Source organism: Carassius carassius, chromosome 30 (genome assembly GCF_963082965.1).
Source record: "Carassius carassius chromosome 30, fCarCar2.1, whole genome shotgun sequence".
In the NCBI taxonomy this organism is placed as follows: Eukaryota; Metazoa; Chordata; class Actinopteri; order Cypriniformes; family Cyprinidae; genus Carassius; species Carassius carassius.
This window is the reverse complement of record NC_081784.1, coordinates 13,372,648-13,392,514: the sequence shown is the minus strand read 5'-3', so window position 1 is coordinate 13,392,514 and position 19,867 is coordinate 13,372,648. Positions and strand designations below refer to the sequence as shown.

At 37.3% G+C, this 19,867-nt stretch overlaps 1 pseudogene; it reads right to left on the bottom strand.

Annotated features, from left to right (window-relative positions):
* Positions 1 to 57: 57 nt before the first annotated feature.
* Positions 58 to 19,867, bottom strand: part of LOC132110314 (serine/threonine-protein kinase VRK2-like) — a 35,856-nt pseudogene continuing 16,046 nt past the window's right edge.

The following is a 19,867-nucleotide window of genomic DNA, read 5'->3' as shown; positions in this document are numbered from 1 at the left end:
AAAAAACACTATTTAAATCCACAAATACATGAATAGTGCAAAAAATGACTTCTATTTTTAGCCCATCACTGTGAATATGGTCACATGAAATGCTTAACAAAATCTGTTCATTCTGAGTAGGGGTCACATGGCACTAGGGTATTACCAACAACATTTAGTACCATAATAGCAAGGAAGATCAGCATTATTTTGACAGGCAATTTAGCATTGTTTTCTGATTTCCTGAAGCCATCTCCTCCTCTGTAATGGTGCTGAGTCTATTCATCTTCCTGTCCACAAACATCACTTCCCCAGTGGTCTCCTTCATGGTCAGTTTCTTCCCACTGCTTTGGATTCCAGCTGTGTTTCCTGCTGTTGTTCCCCCAAATAGTCGACTTCACTGCTGACTACTGCATGGTAGTCATTTAGTGTCAGAGTATGTGTTTGCTGGTTCTCATAATGAGTGTTTTGTGTTGTCCCCTTATGGACATCCAGTTCTTCCCCTCAAGAGCATCTGTGTTCCTTTTTTCCTGAGTTGTTGGATCAAATTTTATGTTTTCAAAATATAAGTATAAATGATAGGGTTGGTATGTTGAAATTGTTAATAGACTTTTATATCACATAATAAAAACCACAAACAATATTTGTATTTCCTGTGACTCTTGATGCTTTTAAAATATTGATTAATTTGAATAAGGAAATTATTGACTGTGCTCTATTTGGCATTTGGCCTGCACTCTGCTGCTGGTTTTACTTGTTCAAGTTCCTGTCTCTGCCGTGCTTCTGCTCTAGTTCTGACATTAACTCATGGAGAGAGGGGCTCATCTTCATCACTGATGTCCTCATCACTTTCATAAGGCATAGGCCTTTGCCTAACTCTTCCTTTAGCAGCCATGTCGGCATTGTTTGGTCTCTATTAAGATGACAACAATGAATAATATCAATGAAGAGTGTATTAAACCTCTGTATGAACATTTTAATTATGTATGCAAGAGCAACTTTCTGTTTATCACAAATACCGAGATAAAAAAAAGTATCACCGTTTCAACAAAAAAGTTAAAGGGATAGTTCATTCAAAAATAAAAATTCTGTCATTAATTACTCACACTCATGTTGTTCCAGACCAACAATTCTTCTCTTCCCTGTCATCTTATTTAAATAATATTTACAATTAATGCATTAAAACCTTGCAGACCCCAAACGGTATGAATTGTAGTGTAAATTTCCATGTATACTGTAAAAACACATTTATACTGTGAATAAAATAAGTTGTTTCTTAAATTAAACATTTTTATTTTATTTTTTTGGTATACCTGTTTGTGCATCTCTCGTTTTGCCTTGTTCCAAACTTTGTTCATCTTCCTCTGCCGTTACCACAGGCTTTGATCTTGTTGTTTTTTTCAGTATTTCTGGGTTGGCTTGCAGCCTGTGGAAAGTTAAGTTAAAGGACAGGAATGTACTTGATTTTGTCTCTCAGCATTCACAAGAGTGAGAAAGTGAGCATTCAATGTTCCCTCCCTGACTTGGATCCTGAAAAGAGAGGACCTGCTCTGATTAATGACATCTACTGCTCTCCCTAATGTGGCAACTGTCCAAACTAAATTTGACCACAGATCACCAACGAGGTCAGCTGTAGGCAAAATAAGCTCCAGGAGTTTTGAAGTGACACGAGAAGCCATTGGCCTCATGCTTCCTGACATGGTTTCAGGAGAGCTGAGGCACGAGGGGGACATTGATGGTGTTGTTTTAGCTTTTATTCAAAGGAACTTCAGCTACATCTTCTAGAAGGAGATTAACAGAACCACTGAGAAAAATAGAAATACAAAGAAAAGAGGATTCAAATCTTAATGCTCTTGCTCTTGACACTGATGCTTTCCATCTGTGCAAAAAGTGGTCACGGTCAGAGGTAAAAGACACTTCTGCACACTGTTTTGTAAGGACTCTCCATTCATCCTTGTAGAACATTACAAATACATTGATACGGCAATCATCACCCAACTGCCTGGGCACACAACAGGAACATCTATGTATTCACAGAAGGAACAATCAAATCTTCTCAACTTTGAACTTGCAGTATAACCAGTTCAGCTGGTTATCAGTTCAGTCACACACTGTCCTGTAGTCTAACCCCTATCAGGGAAACATGTTCTTAGTCTAACACTTGTCTGGTGCAAAATTATGTAAAAGTAAAATATCACTTAAATTTCTCAGTTCCTTCATAGCATGATTTTTTTTTTATATTACTCAAATCATAATTTGTTTGATTCATGATTTATTTATAAAACACAAATTTATAAAATGCAAATGTCAAATGCAGAGTGGTTTCAATATCAGGGTACAAAGGAGAGTAAATGACACCCTAAACACTGAGGGTATTTACCAACCCTTCTCCAAATCCTCAACACGGAGATCAAATTGCTGGACAGCTCCACATAAAAATGGAAGGCAATTCTAACTGGCGATCTTTTGGCCTCAGCAAAATGTGTGTACTCAACAGCCCCAAATTGTGTTGCTCGGGTGTTCGCATAAGTTCAGCTGTGAAGAGATTCCAGAGGAATTATGGTCTCTCCACTCCAGACCTCTTGAAATCCAATAAGCCTTTTGGCAAGGTCAGCAAAGGTTAACCTACGACACCACGGTCAAGATCCAACAGCTCATTCCCCTTATGCAGGAAAAGTGCACTACTTGTCTCATAATAGAGTGCAGGAATTAAATGTGATGTATTTTAGGCAGTTCAATTCTGTATGTGCATACAGACTTTGACACTGCGTGTGATTGCAATAATTGAAAGTGCTTTAATTAAATAGCTCTATTGTACGTTTTTGAGACTGTACTGAACTGTGGCCCCAGGCTGAGGGCCTTTAGTAACTTTGAGCTTTGTCACCAATGTGTAAATCTCCTTTTTTTCTGGTCCGCACCACTTCGTCCCAACTGCAACGCTGCCAATAGGCCAATCAGACTGCTCTGAGCAAATGTGGGAGTCAGTAAAGCAGGGAACGGGTCAGAGGAGGTTTCCCATACCTGAGCATCTCCTTCTCTCTCCCAGACAGATAAATATACCGCAGCCCACAAGCTTCTCTGAATGCTCCAGCCCCGGCTCATATGGTCTCTATTAAGAGTACTGGGCTGATGTGCCAAAGCATCTCACACTCACCCTCTGTATGGCTGGCCTGGCTGTCTCCAACATTCTCAGCTTAGTGAGGTCCAATGAGCCTTGCGGCCCGGCCACTGACATCATCTTCCTGAGGGCCTGATAGTCTGGCTTTTCATTGCAGCCAAGGTTTTTCAAACTGAACAGGTACCCGGTGATCTCTGCAAGGGGTCAGAAAAAAGGACATCTGAATACACAAAAACCTAAGGGACTAGTTCTGTCAAAAATTCTGTCACCATTTACCCTCATCTCATTCAAGACTCTCCTTCTTCTGTGGAACGCAGAGTTATTTTTAAGAACATTTAAGTTTTTGTTCAAAAAATGAAAGTTGGGGTCCAAAATATTAAAGTAGCATGAAATTAATCTAAACATCTCCATTTATTCAATTAATTTGATAAAAATGAAAGACTTTATTCTCTTTTAAATAAAATCAAACAGAGATACAGAGACTTCATCGAATATAGCAACATAAATCTCAAATGTCAAAACTCATTGGTTCTTGCATGCCACACGACCAAACGTTTGAGCTTCATATTACCATATTTGATGTAAGCTGTACATGCATGCATACAGAACAAAAATGGACTATGCCATTTAGGTTGTTTAGATTAATTTCACCCTACTTTTATGTGCTTTTTAGGGCTTGAAGATTTCGACTTTCACAATATGGATAACAACAGCTAAAGCCAGCCATATCAGCCATATCACCATGGAGCCCAAGACCGGTTGCCCACTAAAGCTAAAGCCTGGTCAGTACCTGTATGGGAGACCTCCTGGGAAAACTAGGTTGCTGCTGGAAGAGGTGCTAGAGAGGCCATCAGGGGGTGCTCACCCTGTGGTCTGTGTGGGTCCTAGCGCCCCAGTGTAGTGATGGGGACACTATACAGTCAACAAGCACCATCCTTCGGATGAGACCTTAAACCGAGGTCCTGACTATCTGTGGTCATTAAAAATCCCAGGATGAGTAGAGGTGTGACCTACTGTAGGCATTATGGCTAAATTCGCCCATTGGCCTCTGACCATCATGGCGTGTGGTGGGCATTCTGGCATATTGAAAATCAGATGCTGAGCAGGACGCATTTTATGTTGATTTATCCTGTAGTTGACCTAGATGCCTACCTAAAGCATGCACAAAAGTCTGGCCAAATGACAACCTGCATCTGTAAACTTAATTTTCATTCCAAAGGGAACAAAAAACCACATCTTCCTAACAAATGGACGGTGGCAAAAGCACAATGTAAAAGGGCCTCTCTGTTCATACAAGAACACAAATGTGTGTCTAATATGGGCAACTTCCATTCTTCACTGTAATAAATATGCTAGATGCAGTGCTACGCCGGTGCACATTCTCTTTGTGGCAGCCCAGCTGAATGTATACCACATGCGCAGCCTTGATGCATGTTAGAGGTCTTATCTTTCTGGTCCAGCTGCAGCCAACCTCTCAAGGTTGGGGGAATAAGGCCTCATCATAATCATAGATCACAAAGCCCCCTTTCCGAAGACGCACATGCCCTCACTCCCTGTGGAGGAGGGAAAGATACTGCGGGGACGCTAGAGTCCGTTGATGAAGGAGAAGCAAGGAGAGAGCGCTTGTGGGGATTGTGAGGAAGCTAAGTCCCTGTCCCAAACCTTGTTGATCAATGCAAATGGTCCGCACAATCATGTGCACCTACCCGTGCTGGAGCCGGAGGTGGACATGTTCAGGACAGAATCTGGCAAGCTAGACATCAGCCTGTGGTCAAGAGATGATGAAGGGAAAGGTTAACCAGAGGTCCTGTTGCAAAATGCATCTGAAAACATACCTTTGCTTTCAACTGGAAATACACAAAAAAAACTCTATTCTATATTTTAATGATTCTTATCCACAGCTTAAATTTCCAGGCAAGAAAGAAAATCTGAGGCCTTGCACCTTTGATAAAGTTTTAAGGCTTTAACAGTGAATAGAACAGGCAGTTGAGTGAATAATTCAGGCTGAATAAGCACAGAAAGCCTCTGATCAGCAGCCACTGTACACAACAGAGCACAAGACCTAGACCTGTGGTCGTCAATGCTTGAGGCTTAAATCTTTATAATGATACATAGTTTGGCAAGATTAAATTTGTCCCGTTTCATTTAATCTATTCATAAACATTGACACGTGCGAGTTGAAAGGCTTTCAGGACGAGGGCGTCGGGGTGCAGGCTATGAGAGCCAGGGTTCCACACTGCCAGTGAAGCAAGCAGTAGCCCAACACCTCCAAGTTTCCTTGTCTGGATGGGGATGTTGGAGAAAGTGAAGATAAGGAAAATAAGTTGAGTGTCGTTTGAGAAGCAAGTCAAAACCCATTGATTGAATGACCCGTCCATTGGCTGCTGAAATATGCCCTTATAAAAAAGGTTGAGAAAGGTGTATGTGTATGTGGGGGTGTGGGGAGGGGTTTGATAGAGAGGAGTATTTTGTTTTCTCAGCTGGTTCCCTGGCATGCCTCACAGGCTAATGGGCTTTTCCAAGAGAGGCTGAAAGTTGAGAGACCTACTAGAGTAGGTCAGTTTCCTCCCACCAGCGTTCCTCACATCCCTCTCACACTCCCACCTCCTTCGTCTGGTCTGGCGACTCGTCCAGGAACCTGATCCTGACGGCCTCTGACATGATCCAGACAGCCTGTGGCCCAGCCCAACACTCTCTCCAATGGAGAGCCAAGCAGAAAAAACAAAGAAATAAATGTCTGGGCCCAAATAGTTTCCACATGTTTCTGGATTCCATGGGGTCTACATTGGCCTTAAGAGAAGAGTCTGAGAGTGTGTGCATGTGCTCCCTAAACCTCCTCCTACTCCAATTCTGCCACAGCACATTACACAACTGCCATCTAGTGTAAATGTCTTTTGTAAACTATAAACTGTTTACAAAGCCACGTCATATGTCATGGTTCTCACATTTATTTAATATATATATAAAATAAAAAGGTTTCAATACAGATTTCTTAAGTCGGTTTGTTTCTGATTCACAAACTATTGATTTGATTCAGATTTTAATGTGGTTAAATTTAATTCCAAATCTTTTGGAAAGGATGCAGTCCTCGCATATTTTTTCATATATCTACCTCTGTAAATTATACCATGCTTCAGACTGATTTAAATCACTAACTCATCTTCTTGGACTATTCATTACAAGAACTAATTCAAAAGAGCCTGATGGTTCAATGGGGACTGAAGCATTCAGTTAGGAATCTGGCAAAATGTCACACTTTATGTTTTTGTTTCACTGAAAATAACCAGTTTATAAGAGTCATTAATTTAGGAATCAGACTACAGGTTTCATGTTGTATATATTTGATTCACTAAACAGCACAATCAGCTCACAAAAGAGTCAGACTACATTGATCATATTGAGTTTGTTTTTGTGTGAGACCTGTGAGAATATCTCAATATCTCAACCTCATTTTTTTTTTCAGCACTACATTTTTATTACATTTCTCTGACAGTGCTAAACAACACTAAACTATATGCAACAGTTCTTAACCTTGGGAACAGAAGAGATTAGTTCTTTTGGACTAAGTACAAAGGTTTTGGTCTTCAAATAAGCCCAAGAGAACTGGTTTCACACTTGCATAAGCTTAATGGGAATCTATCCCAGTTCAGTTTTAGCAACACCACTCTAATGTTACAGCAAAAGCATTTACTTATGAGTACTGAGTATGAAATGGCCTCACTTAAACTGACTGATAGTCTTACGCTACCAGACAGACAGCAGCAGCATTTGGATATGAAATATTCATTTTGGATCCTAGCTATGAAACTAAAATACATTTTGGGTCAGACTGACCAATTACAGGTTGACTTTAAGCCAAGGATCCTCAATGAAACGCATTCAACTTAATTTAAATCTGAATGGTACAGGTTTTGTTGAGTTAACCTTTCGTTAAGCATGTCCCTTCATGAAAAACTTAATCAATAAGGGTAAATTAAGGCACATCATTTGTTCGTGCCTAGAGAGTGTATTAACTAAATACTGTAACTGCAGCCCATATCCTAAGAAATTACCTATTGACTGCATTCTTCAAAAGGGAAAATCTCTGACTAAATCCATGACCATCATTGATCCTGCCATGCCCATGGAGCCAGCCTCATTGCCCGCTAGCCAGCCACACCATTATGCAACGTATATAGGTTTTATTTATTTTTCTTTAAACTTGACCAAACTAATTTAGCAAACACACAATTTAATAGAAAAGATTTTAAAATCCCTCACAGGTGACCTTGAAAAAGGGCACTATGACTAAATACCAAAGTGCACAAGATAAGACATGCTCTGTAAACATTTTGTCTGCCTTTGTAACTGGGAGCTGAAGGGGTGGTCTGCCTGGCCTAGTCCTGACACCGATTCAATTATAAAAGGCTGAACCACAAGAATAGTGTATTCCAGGCTGAGCACAACACCTTCCATCAGATAAAAGCTGTTGTTCATAATTATGGCCTATTGTTATTGTGATTATCCAAAGCGCCATGTCAAACTCTTGAACCTCTCCTTCTGAATTTCAGCCAGCTCACTTCAAACCCACAGGTGATAATTAGGCCTTTAGCATGGGGTTCAGCGGGACAAAAAGTGATTTACTTTCTGATGTATCAAACAATATGTTGTTCGGAGTCCGCACTATGAGCTACGAGTCGTGTACTTTTTTTCCGTTTATATCACTAAACAGTAATAATACACACAGACATTCACACTTATTTATCTTTCACATATAAAACCATCTTCATAATATAACAGTTCTGTTGAAAAATATGAAATTAAACTTGTTTCATTCTACATAGAAGCCTATTTCTTTTTCTTGCCAGTGATTTTCTAACTTGTTGACAACATGGTATGATATTCTCTTTAAAAGGGTGCACTTCCAAAAACATAAAGGCAAATATATATTTTGATGTATGTATCCCTATTTTTTTTAATTGAGAAAAACAGGCATGCTACTTACAATAATTAAAATACTGAAACTGTAATATCATCTAATTCAATAAATGTGTAAATGTAAAATAGTATTGCATTAAACATATTTAATATATAAATTATCTAACATATTAACTTTAACCATGTAAATATTTTAATATTTTACTAAAAATTTTTGCAGACCAGTCGGCACCATGGGGTTCTTGCTACAACTTGCAACATTTAAAAAAAAATAAAAATAAATAAACTTTAAAAAATATCACCCATTGTCAAATATTGAACTTTAACCCCCGGTTTCACAGACAAGGCCTAGTTTCATAATAAAATGCATCTCTGGGCTGTTTTAACTGAAAGAAACTTGTTCTGGCTGATCTTAAAACATGTCAATGCCACTGATTTGTCTCAAGATGCACACCAGTAATGTTTTTCTTTTCTTTTTTTTCTAAGGCACTTTATAAAATATACTTAAAAACTTATAACCAGGCCTAAATATTTTTTGCTGACTGGGCATCTTGTCTTTTTTTCCATGCACTTTCAAAATTAACACCAACAGAAACATGGCTATTGGCAAGCTTTACCACTGTGTACTAGTATTGAACTCCTGTAATATCTTATGGCCAATGAGTTCAAAGATATATTAGCTTTGAGTCCCAGTTCAACAACACACCAAAGCTTTAATTAATAGTAAATGCATACAAGATGCAGGTTATGACTTTGACTAATTAGGGATTTCTTGAATTAAGTCTGCCCAAGTAAGCATGGATAGAACAATCAATATCCAATGAAAAGGACTGTACACAATTTACTAGTTAATGTGTTTCCAATAGCATGACCCATTAGCTGAGGACATGGTACTGAAAAATCCCAGCAATTTAAACAGGACCACATTATAAGGTGAGTAAAATGGCTAGAGAATTCATCGTTTTTGGTGAACATGAAATTAAAACTGACTTCCTTCCTTAATGCATGTTCCTTGTGTGGCTAATACATTGATTCAAGCTAATATTCCAAAGAAGGGCCGTCTTTGTAATCATTAATCACATTTCCAAAACCACTTTCCTTTTCCCTATTACAATTCCCAATTATTATTTTCTTCTTTTAAACATCCTGTTTCACTTGCAAATAATATAATTATGGAAGTCAAATTGATTGTACATGGCAATTCATGTTGATTTCAACTTGTAAACGTTGGACATTTGTGCATAGTAACATGTTTCTATCTCAGTAATTTCTCAGGGTGGTTTCAAAAAATAAAACTAACAACACATTTCACATACTCCTTTGTGAACATCAATGCTTATATACTTAATAGTGCCATTGTGTCCTTTCTTGGGCTTCTCTTTGTACTCTTTATGCTCACCATTAGGACAGTATCTATGCGAGACCATAGTCAGCCAGGTACACCTGCAGAAGATAAAGTCAGCATAAATCATCCCAAAGACATTTTCTTTCTAAATGAATCCTTCATACTGTATATGGTATGTTAGTGCAAAGCACAAATAAATGGGTTCAGTATTTAGGTTGTGACAGCAGATTGAGAAGTTAATTGATTATACTCAAGAGTGAGTTCCAAATGTCATCAATGCTGGCTCGCCGTCTTAGTAGACGATCAATGAAAGTAATAAGAAACACTCTTATTTGAGTATGTGCTGCACTTGAATAGGTATTGCATACACAAAAAGATAACCAATCATTTAAGATGGAATTGTGTCGATGTGTATGCAGCCTCACCGTGTCCCAATAATAGATTGGCAACCTTAATGTCAGCATGGACGTACTCATTGTCATGAATATATTCTAGGACATCCAGCTGTTGAGGGCAAAGTGACAGAGGGGAAGGTTAACATGAATAATTTAGTAACCTCGTAATGACCTACTGTAATGACTTCAGGCAGATAAGCTGGATGCAAAGCAGCTAAACATCAGCAAATGCAATGAACGTTTAAGTAATGCTGCAAATACTTTTTGCCTTGTCACACTTATTATGTTCAATAAAATCCTCTATATAAACTGAGGTCACATTATATATACTCATAGGTCGAGATTACAGTTTGTCGATATATTGTAATGAAGCAAGCAGCAATGTTGTTATTGTTGACTATAACTAAAACAAAACAAAATCATTCTAATAATTGAAATGTAGTTGAAATAAAATAAAAAAAAGGGCTGGGCAGTATGACAGCATATATTATGAGACTTTAAATGTGTTGGCAATGGGTAAAGATTTTTTTGTGCCATTTAACAGTGGGCAGGATTGTTTTATATTATTTACACACGAGACTGATAAAAATAATAAGAAAAGTGTGTACCAGACAAACTTTTATTTTACCGTTTTAAAACTGCATTGGCACTGATCCCAGATTTATTATTCAGAGTATTATTTTAATTTTTTTGGTCCATCGAGATTCACAGAATGATGTTTTATTAACAAGGTTCGGGAGGAGCAAGTCAGATACTTAGCCTTATTAGCACAGGTGGAGCGCACTTAAGCTAATCAAAACTATGGTATAAATACAGCTGAATTACCTCTATCCATTGACGGTTTATCAGTATCCCGCTTCCATCCCCCATATCCTCCACTTAGAGTTCTTTTTACACTTTATATATGGGAGATACTCTTGGTTCAGGCCATTCCCGAGCTCGGAGCCCTTCCCCGGACAGCAAGCCAAATATGCATTATACTACTTCAGCTAATTATATGTAAGCGTGAACTCATGAGAAATTAATGACATGAGATGAAGTGCTCATGTCATGATGTAAGATGATATAAGTCAAACTCAAGTATCATAGTGTAGCCTACCTTGTAACGTTACTTTCAGTCAGTCCAGACCCCCAGTAAGCAAAAACTTCAGCCGTTTGAACTTCTTCCAGTTTTTCACAGGGATTTCAGAGTTAAAAATATTTTAGCCAGTTTATATATATATATATTTTATATTATGTCCAAACTCCTGACACTGCATGCCCATTTTATGTATTTGCACATGCTTTATAAACACATAAAGTGATATGTACACATCTCTCACACACTCGTAAAGAAGCACTTCTGTCTTGACTGGCTGTGCACCAGATTTACAGGTGGCCCGGGGCGTTTTGGAGAAACCAGCATCATTATCAGCAATTTGGTCACTCTCTCTGAATTAGAGCTCAAACAAGCTGGGATTGCACTAACGACCACAGAGGTGCATGTTTGCTTTGGTTTATTAATACGCCTAGCCAGGCTAATTTACATCTATAGCCACTTCATCAGTGACATGCACTCCATGTTTGAGAACTCTCAGATGAAGATAAGGGGTCTTCAGCATTTTCATTCGACATACTCTAAAGACTGCATCTGTTTCTACCTCCTTTAGCAATAATACAATGAGTGTTTATGGTGTTTTTTTTATGTCTTGCATAACAACAGAATTCCATCACAGAATTTAGACAGAATTTAAGTTTAAAAAGGAACAAAGTTCCTTACTAGTATCTAGCTTTGTTGCTCGTTGGTAAAATATAAATTCTGAGAATAATGGTCCATTTTAATGAGATTCCTGAAAATGTACAGTATATGTACAGTATATTTATTAAAATAGACTCAACTTTTAGCTTTGCTTAGCATAGATCATTGAATCTAATTAGACCATCAGCATCTTGCTCAAAAATGACCAAAGAGTTTTGATATTTTTCCTATTTAAAACTCGACTCTTCTGTAGTTACATCGTGTACTAAGACCAATGGAACATGAAAAGTTGTGATTTTATAGGCCGATATAGCTAGGAACTATACTCTCATTCCGGCGTAATAATCAAGGAACTTTGCTGCCTTACCATGGGTGCAGAAGGTGTAATGATATTAAGCAGTGCCTGAAAATAGTCCCCAGCTAACTTCCAACGGTAGCCTATTTAAGTCATTTATAACCTATATATAAATATAGGTTATAAATTATATAAATATTAGAAACACATATATTGATTAGAAATGTATTATTATGAAGTAAGGGACATACAGCCAAGTATGGTGACCCACACTCAGAATCCATGCTCTGCATTTAACCCATCCAAAGTGCACACACACAGCAGTGAACAGCCATTTATGCTGCATCACCTGGGGTTCAGTGCTTTGCTCAAGAGCACCTAAGTCATGGTTTTGCCGGCCTGAGACCCAAACCCACAACCTTAGGGTCAGGGCCCTAGCTGGGGTTTGCGGGGCCTCTGTGCAGTTTGTACTAGTGGCTCCTGTTTGAAATTGTTTAATTTGTATGTTCGTTCTATTTATTTATTTTTGCTATTTAAACAGCGTTTAGGTTTCAAGTTTGTAGGTGTCCAGGTACAAAAACCGAATAATCAAATGCACAATAGCAATGCAGTCTTTCCTGTAAAAATGTAATATACAATCAAACCAAACTTTATTCAGACATCTTCAACATTTCTCACATTATCACAGTTTATTTGCTATAGTTTAGAAAATGGTAATAAAATATGACAAGAACTCAGAGTTTACCTGTCAGAACAAATTAATCTTGATAATGTCAGATAATTTAGAATGGTATGTAATGGATTACAATCACCCAAAGATTCAGACAACTAATATGACAATATTTACACAACTATCAATAGTTTGTTGACCCATTACCAAGCAATGCTTAATTTTGTTCAGTCTGTGTTGTGAAAAGGTTGCATTAGCAATTCAGGGAAAACACATAAGCAAAACATGGTCAGCTCAAAGTGTCTGAATTTTTTTGGTCCCAATTTATTATTATTATTATCAATTTAACTAGTAGTCCACTGTATGAATAATGTTTGGGTATAATATGTCACAGTTCACTTTATTTTGCTATACTCACTTACATGAATTATAGTGTCCTGCACCTATATACTAGTAAAAAAAAAAATATATAAAAACAATTATATCTGTTGTCTGAATAAATGTTGGTTTGACTGTGCATTAATTCTTGTTTAAAATTACAAAGTTATCCAGTCAAGAGCAGTGAGTGATTTTATTTCTTTCATTTTTTTGGATTAACATTACAGCAGATAGTAGCTAAATTAGGTGTGGTCCTTTTAAGAGACAACGAATGCATCCAATATAACAAATATCCAATTTTTTTCTCAACTGTTTAATTTCACTTTAAAACATAACCAACAGTTTTTTTTCGAACAAACTTTCCAATGTATTTTGACATATTGTGTATTTATTCGTCAGTACAAGAGCAAAAAGAGGCAAATTCGTTATACAAGTGTTTTGAGACGTGTCTCTCTGCGTGCGCCCTGAACACCAGAACACCGCGGGCACTTTCACATCCTTTTTTCTGTCTGTTTAAACAACTGCGATTGGTAATTGTTCGTCCATGTGCAGGAGGATCTTTGAGGAGAACTTCGCAAAGGAGAGCTTGGTTCAGTGTTGCTGTCTGTGAGACGAGGCTCTCTGCGTCACACCAAACACAGCGTGTGAGTAACCAGCTACAGTGTTGAGCTTTTCCGCGTCTTGTGTTTGAATGATTCTAACTCTTTTGAATGTTTAAATTGGCAAGTTGCAATGCTTAAAAACATGTGAAAATTATAAGTTTTCGTGACGACACGGAGCAGTGGCCTGTCAACTGTCCTGATCGTCTTTTTAGGCTGGCCTCAGCCAGATGGTTGAAATTGCCGGGGGCCCCCCCTCAGCCGTGGGCCCCTATAATCTTCACCACCTTTCACCCCTCTAGCAACGGCCCTGCTTAGGGTTAGGAGTCAAACTCTCTTACCACTAGGCAAAGACTTCCTTTGTTATAATTTTTTTAATCATTCCGTGTGAGCAAATCGTTTTGGCAGGTTTTTTTGAACATATTCGTTGAGACGATCTTAATAAAAATAACAATTTGTTTAAGACTCTTAAAGGAATGTACTTTTTATTCAGCTAAAACTGATGATAGATATCCAGCATGGTGCACCATATATCAAATAACTTGGTTTCAAGAGCTTTATAAATAAATGTTAAACAAACAGGCATGCAACTTTATAGAAATCTGTAGAAAATGTCCCTGTGTCACATTCAGCTCAGAATCATTGGCATTTGAGCACATTTGTGTACATTTGTGTGGGCTGTAGGGCAAATCTGAGCACATTTGAGTACATTTGTTTGGGCTGTAGGTCATATCTCCTTGGCTCTCTTGTAGTCCAGAGTACAATGATACCAATCTTGAAGGGCCATGGCACAATCCATAAATTCCATAAATTCCATACATTTTCCATAAAAGAGCAGCTTAGGAAGGCCTTGCAGTGGCCCACCTCAGCCTAGGTCCATATGGTCTAAAATAGATAATGAGTCTCTTAATGTGCTATGTATACTCAATATGAACTGTAAAGGAACAAGCTGTAATTTTCACCTTGGCCATTAAGAAGTGACAGATCAGCCCCTTGTGAAACTGTCTTGACAATGTTAATATGCCAAACTTCTCTATCGCTCATGTTCTATCTAAAAATTTTAAATTACAATATTTCAATATTTTATTTCTGTAAATTTAGATTTCTTTCTTTAATGCTGAATTTGTTCTGTCTGAGTGCTCATGACCTTTAGTAAGGAATGGCATCTTCATTGGAATATGTACCTTTAAGTTATTCTCGTTTACTAAAGATCGCCAATCATTTACATGCTTTCATAATATTTCCATAGATTCAGAAAGTTTAACTGATATCTCTGAGTGACAATACTAAAAATACTTTGAGCTGCAATTTTAAAGCTCATATTGCATGCAATATGAGCTTTAAAATTAAAATGTATAAAAATGAAATAAAATTATAAAAATTAAGTGAACTTTAATTTAAAAGCTTTAATTTTCGTCAAACATTTTATTAAATAAGAAATCGTTTGAGTAATGTTTTGCTAATTAAAAAAAAAAAACTGTTGCATAATCCTCTTCATTTTATATTTTTGTTGACAGCTTGTCTTTAGATTATGTTATGTTGGTTTTGACCTTTTTGGGTCAGGTAGCATACTCTGCTGAAAGGAAAACATCAGCATCAAAAATGAATATGCCAAACAGATGAGGAAAATGCATTTTAAAATGTCACGGCATAACCCTACACAATAAAAAAGTTATGTATTTATGAATGCATTTATAGATGCATATGTAAAAGGGCATAATGACTTGACCTATCACAGATCATTACATTGACATACACGGTTGGCAAGACGCAAACCTGTCAAGGTGTTGGCTCTGTTGGGGCTTTCAGGCATGTTTAGTATTCTTCATGTGTGTAGTTCTTTATTAGCTTGTAAAGAAAATGCATTGAGGATGCTGAAATTTTCTCTCTTATTTCCAGTATGGGTCTTATTGCATCAGTTCCATTATCAAATGTTCATTCAGCACACTAAAAGAAGCTGTTTAATATTGTCTGCAACATGTCGACTTATCATATCGTAACCCCAAGGCATTGCCTGCGAAATTATACATTCCTCTGAGTCAAAGCATGCCTTAAATGCAAGATTATTTCAGCCTGCACATTTCTGTACTGATTGTACAAGTTATTATACAAGAGAACCACATTAGCAGTCCATACAAGCAAACAGTCTCTACAGCATGTACCAATTACAAACTGTTTTGCTCCAAGTATTTTCTTTCTCTTTAGTGCATTATAGAGGCCTTTAAAACTAGTTATGGTAGCAAGATGTATTGCTATTTCAAATACAAGTAATATGAATCTAATGACCAGTAATGAGAGACTGGTTTGCTATTACGAGGAGGCCAGATACTTGCTAATAAAGCATGCAGACTGCTCCAGGGAACTTGCACTGACCAAGATGTACATTAGGGCCTTAATGTTTCTAAGGCCTGGGGCTAAATTGAAATCTAAAACTCCAAACCAAACATCATTTAGGGCTATATATCTCTTCATGATGTGCCACTATTTGTGCAGATTGGTGGTGGTTATGATGTGATTTTTTTTTCTCTTTTAAAGCTGTTCATTCTGCAGTGGTCTTTATTATGTGCTTGTCCTAGATAAACAAATAATAAAAAAGAGTGGGGCAAAAACATGAGAATTTTGCATAGGAACAATCTAGCCGGAGTCCAACTCATTTAAATCAATAGATAGAGCAAGACCTTTGTGGATATTTTGATTTCTTCCTTTAATGTTAAATTGGTTTTATTATTTTTATATGGTTTTAAATTGGAGTGCTCAAGACCTTTAGTAAGGAATGGCATCTTCATTGGAATATGCGCCTTTAAGTCATTCTCTTTTCCTAAAGATGTGCCCTTGGGCGACAGTCATTTACATGTTTTCATAATATTTCCATAGATTTTCAAGTGACCAAAGAGTCCTTCAGGCCAGTAGCAAATTAAACTCAGAATTCAGAAAGTTTTAATTGATATCATTGAGTGTGTATGATAATACTGTGTATGTAGGGCAAAACAAGTGACACAGGCGGCCGCCTGGGGCGCCATCTGCTGGACGGGGCGCAAAATTGCAGAATTAAAAAAAAAAGTTAATTAAATGTATGTATCATATTATGAAAGCTGCGCACACGCTGTACACTTTTACTGTGCACTGTCCACACACTGCTTGTATTTGTCCATTTCTTTTACTAGATTTACAATCCTAAAAAACGACTGAGTCACTCTGACAGGCAGCTGTCAAACTCACGCGCGTTGCTCAGCAACCGGGAGTGGCGCGAAAACATCTGACAGCTGGTTTTAGGGCTTTAAATGATGGGGTAAATGAAAACACGTAATAAAATGAAAACACTATAACTGCTTTTCCTTGAGGTGAGATCTTAATGCTTCTCTATTGTTTTCTACTGTATCTTCCAGGTTGTTGCTTTTAAAGAGTTGTTGTGTGAACATTTAAAATAAGAAATGAATAACTATTTCTTTTTCCCGGGGGGGGGGGGGGGGGGCACCAAATAACCTAGAGCCGGCCCTGTGTGTATGTGTATATACAGTATATATGTAATATGAGCTTTGCAGTTTAAAAGTTCTGCCCGTATAATTTTTTTTTTCTCACAGATTCATCAAGCAAGACAGTAAACAGTTATACATTATTACAATTTCTAATAATGGGGGTGCAGCTTTTTTTCCTCTGTAGTGCAGTGAGGCCCAGCTGTAGGGTTAATGAAGCTGTCTGGTGCTCTGTGCCTGGATGTGTTTGGTGAGATGGCAAGAAGCCCCTTTAGCTCTGTGTCAACCCTGCTGTCCACATGACTAGCCCCTGCCTCTGTGCGACTCATCGATCTTAGGGTCAAGTAGACAGAGAGAGTAAGAGGGGAAAAAAAGAAAGAAAGAGGACAGAGTCAGGCACAAGGGAGTTGTGTTTAAAACTGTGTGTGTGTGTGTGTGTGTGTGTGTGTGTGTGTGTGTGTGTGTGTGTGTGTGTGTGTGTGTGTGTGTGTGTGTGTGCACTCACACATGTTTTGTGCTTCTTTGACATGGTCTCCCCAGGCATGTGCACTCTTCTTTGCCCTGCAGGACAACCAATTAGAATCACACACTGGAGGGGAATTTGCTCTGTATTCTTGCCTGTTTATATCAAATTCAATGTTGTTTATTGTGTTTAATTGCAATAATCAGATTATGGATTTTTAATTTAGAGGACAGGATTAACAATTTTGTTCTAATCTAAAATAATTTTGAACTGAATCGTTTAAACCAACATACAAAAAGTCTGGTGAGTTCAATAGGCAGGAAGAAAAGTAAATGGCTCTAAACCCCAGTTACTTTTACTCTTTCTAAAAGATGTTTCATGATTGTTTGATTGTACAAGAATTACTGCTACTTGCTACCAATATGCCAGTCAGTGTGGTCAAGGACTATTGATATACAAAGATTGTCAATTTGCCTTACTATGTCCATAGCAAAGGAACAGTTTAGCGAACATTTTTTGAGATTTCATGATTCCTCATTTATTCAAATTGGACTTGGTCTTGGATGTGCTGCCCAGAGGCATTGCAAATATGGCTGCCTAGTGCCTTTGCTGTGGTGTAGTTTACTTTGCTGATTTGACCTCGAGTGACCCTTCAGAGTTTAGTCTTCTCCTCTCTCCTCTCCTCTCCTCTCCTCTCCATGTCCCCCCTCTCTAGCTCTCTCAGCCTGACCACAAGTGTCTTCCCTCATACTGCTCAGACACAACATCTCACAACTAAGCCATATCAACAACTTGCATATCAGTGACCTTTATGTTTATACTTGGTCTTCAGCTGAAAGAGATAAGTTGCTTTTGTTTATACAGTATAGGCCTGGTTCTGCCTCTAAAGCCAGCACTGGTTCCACTGTTGTAGACAGAAAATGGGCTAAATTTCATTAACAGACAAAAGCATTGTTGTGTTTGTTAAATTTGTTATAATGTGTTACTGAAAGAGGTTTTGAAAACTAATATTGTTTACACTACAATTCAAAAGTTTGGAGTCAGCATAAATATTTTTGAAAGAAGTCTCTTATGCTCACCAATTGGCTGCATGCATTTGATCAAAACTAAGATAAAACAATAATATTAATACAATTTAAAATACATTTAAAAATATACTGTAAATGTAAAATATAAAATTTAAATGAAACATTTTAAATTTATATATAAAAATAGTTAATTTATTCATCTGACGTTAATGCTGTGTTCTACAGAAACCATTTTAATATACTGATTTTGTGTCCAAGAAACATTTCTTATTATTACCAGTGTTGCGTTTGTGTATTTCATTGTTTCAAGATTCTTTGAATAGGAAGTTCAAAAGAACGGCATTTATTTAAATAAGTTACAGTAAAGACTTTTACATTGTAACTAATATTTAAGTGAAATAATAATAAAAAAATTGCTACAAACTTTTTTTTGCTACAATGTAAAAGTCTTTACTGCCACTTTTGATCAGTTTAATGTGTCTTTGCTTTAAAAAAGTATTAACTGATCTAAAATAAATTGTACTGTATGTTTTTACTAAAACCAGATTACATGTGCACACTGTTTCTTATATTGTGTAAGTAAAAGACTTTGAGAAATTGAATAGATGTGCAATCTTCAGTTCTAATGCAACGGCTGTTTATCTTTCTGGGTATTTATAGAAGCCCAAATCTGTGAGTTGAATGACAGTAGAAAGGCATACAGTTTCTCAGGATGTACACATCAGGGAATCTTAACAAGCTTTGAGAATTACGCTGAATTATTCACCTGTGTGCCAATTACAATAATATTATTTACTTAGCACTACCTTTTCCTTTTATGTTCTGCCTTAATAACAATGGATATTGAGTCCCTTAAGTGCTCGCTTAGGTTTGCTTAATTATGATGCCTATTATCATCCATGTATCCACCCACAACTCATCTACATTCAGTGCATTCTGTCTCCGCATATGGAGACCACACCTCAAGGATAAACACAAACAAATCCATGCTTTCACATAAATTACTGAACATTTACTCTCTATATATGAATACACTGGAGTATTATTACACAGTATAGAAAATATTTACTTGAAGTCTTACAATAAAATCAATATCGTATTATATTTATAAGTTTGTTTAGACTTTAACGTCCATCTGTGAAGAAACTGTCTCTGACCTCCCATGCTGGCCTTTGATTTGCTATAGCTGCCTCTCACTACCATCAGAACATACAAAAGGCATTAGCAAGCATTAGACTGTGTGGTTAAGTTGTGAATCTCATAAGTTAACAGTACTTTTTAATTTGGTCTCCAGTGGGTAGTTAAGAGAAGGGAATGACTATGAGAAACAGAAACTCTTGGGCTATAATAATTCCCCTCTTTTTCTATTTCTCTCTCTGTCTCTTTACATGCTCTCACCCTCCATCTTCCAAGCCCTTGTTCAACTGTGCATCAAATGTAAAATACTCAAGTTATCTTCTCTCTCTTTT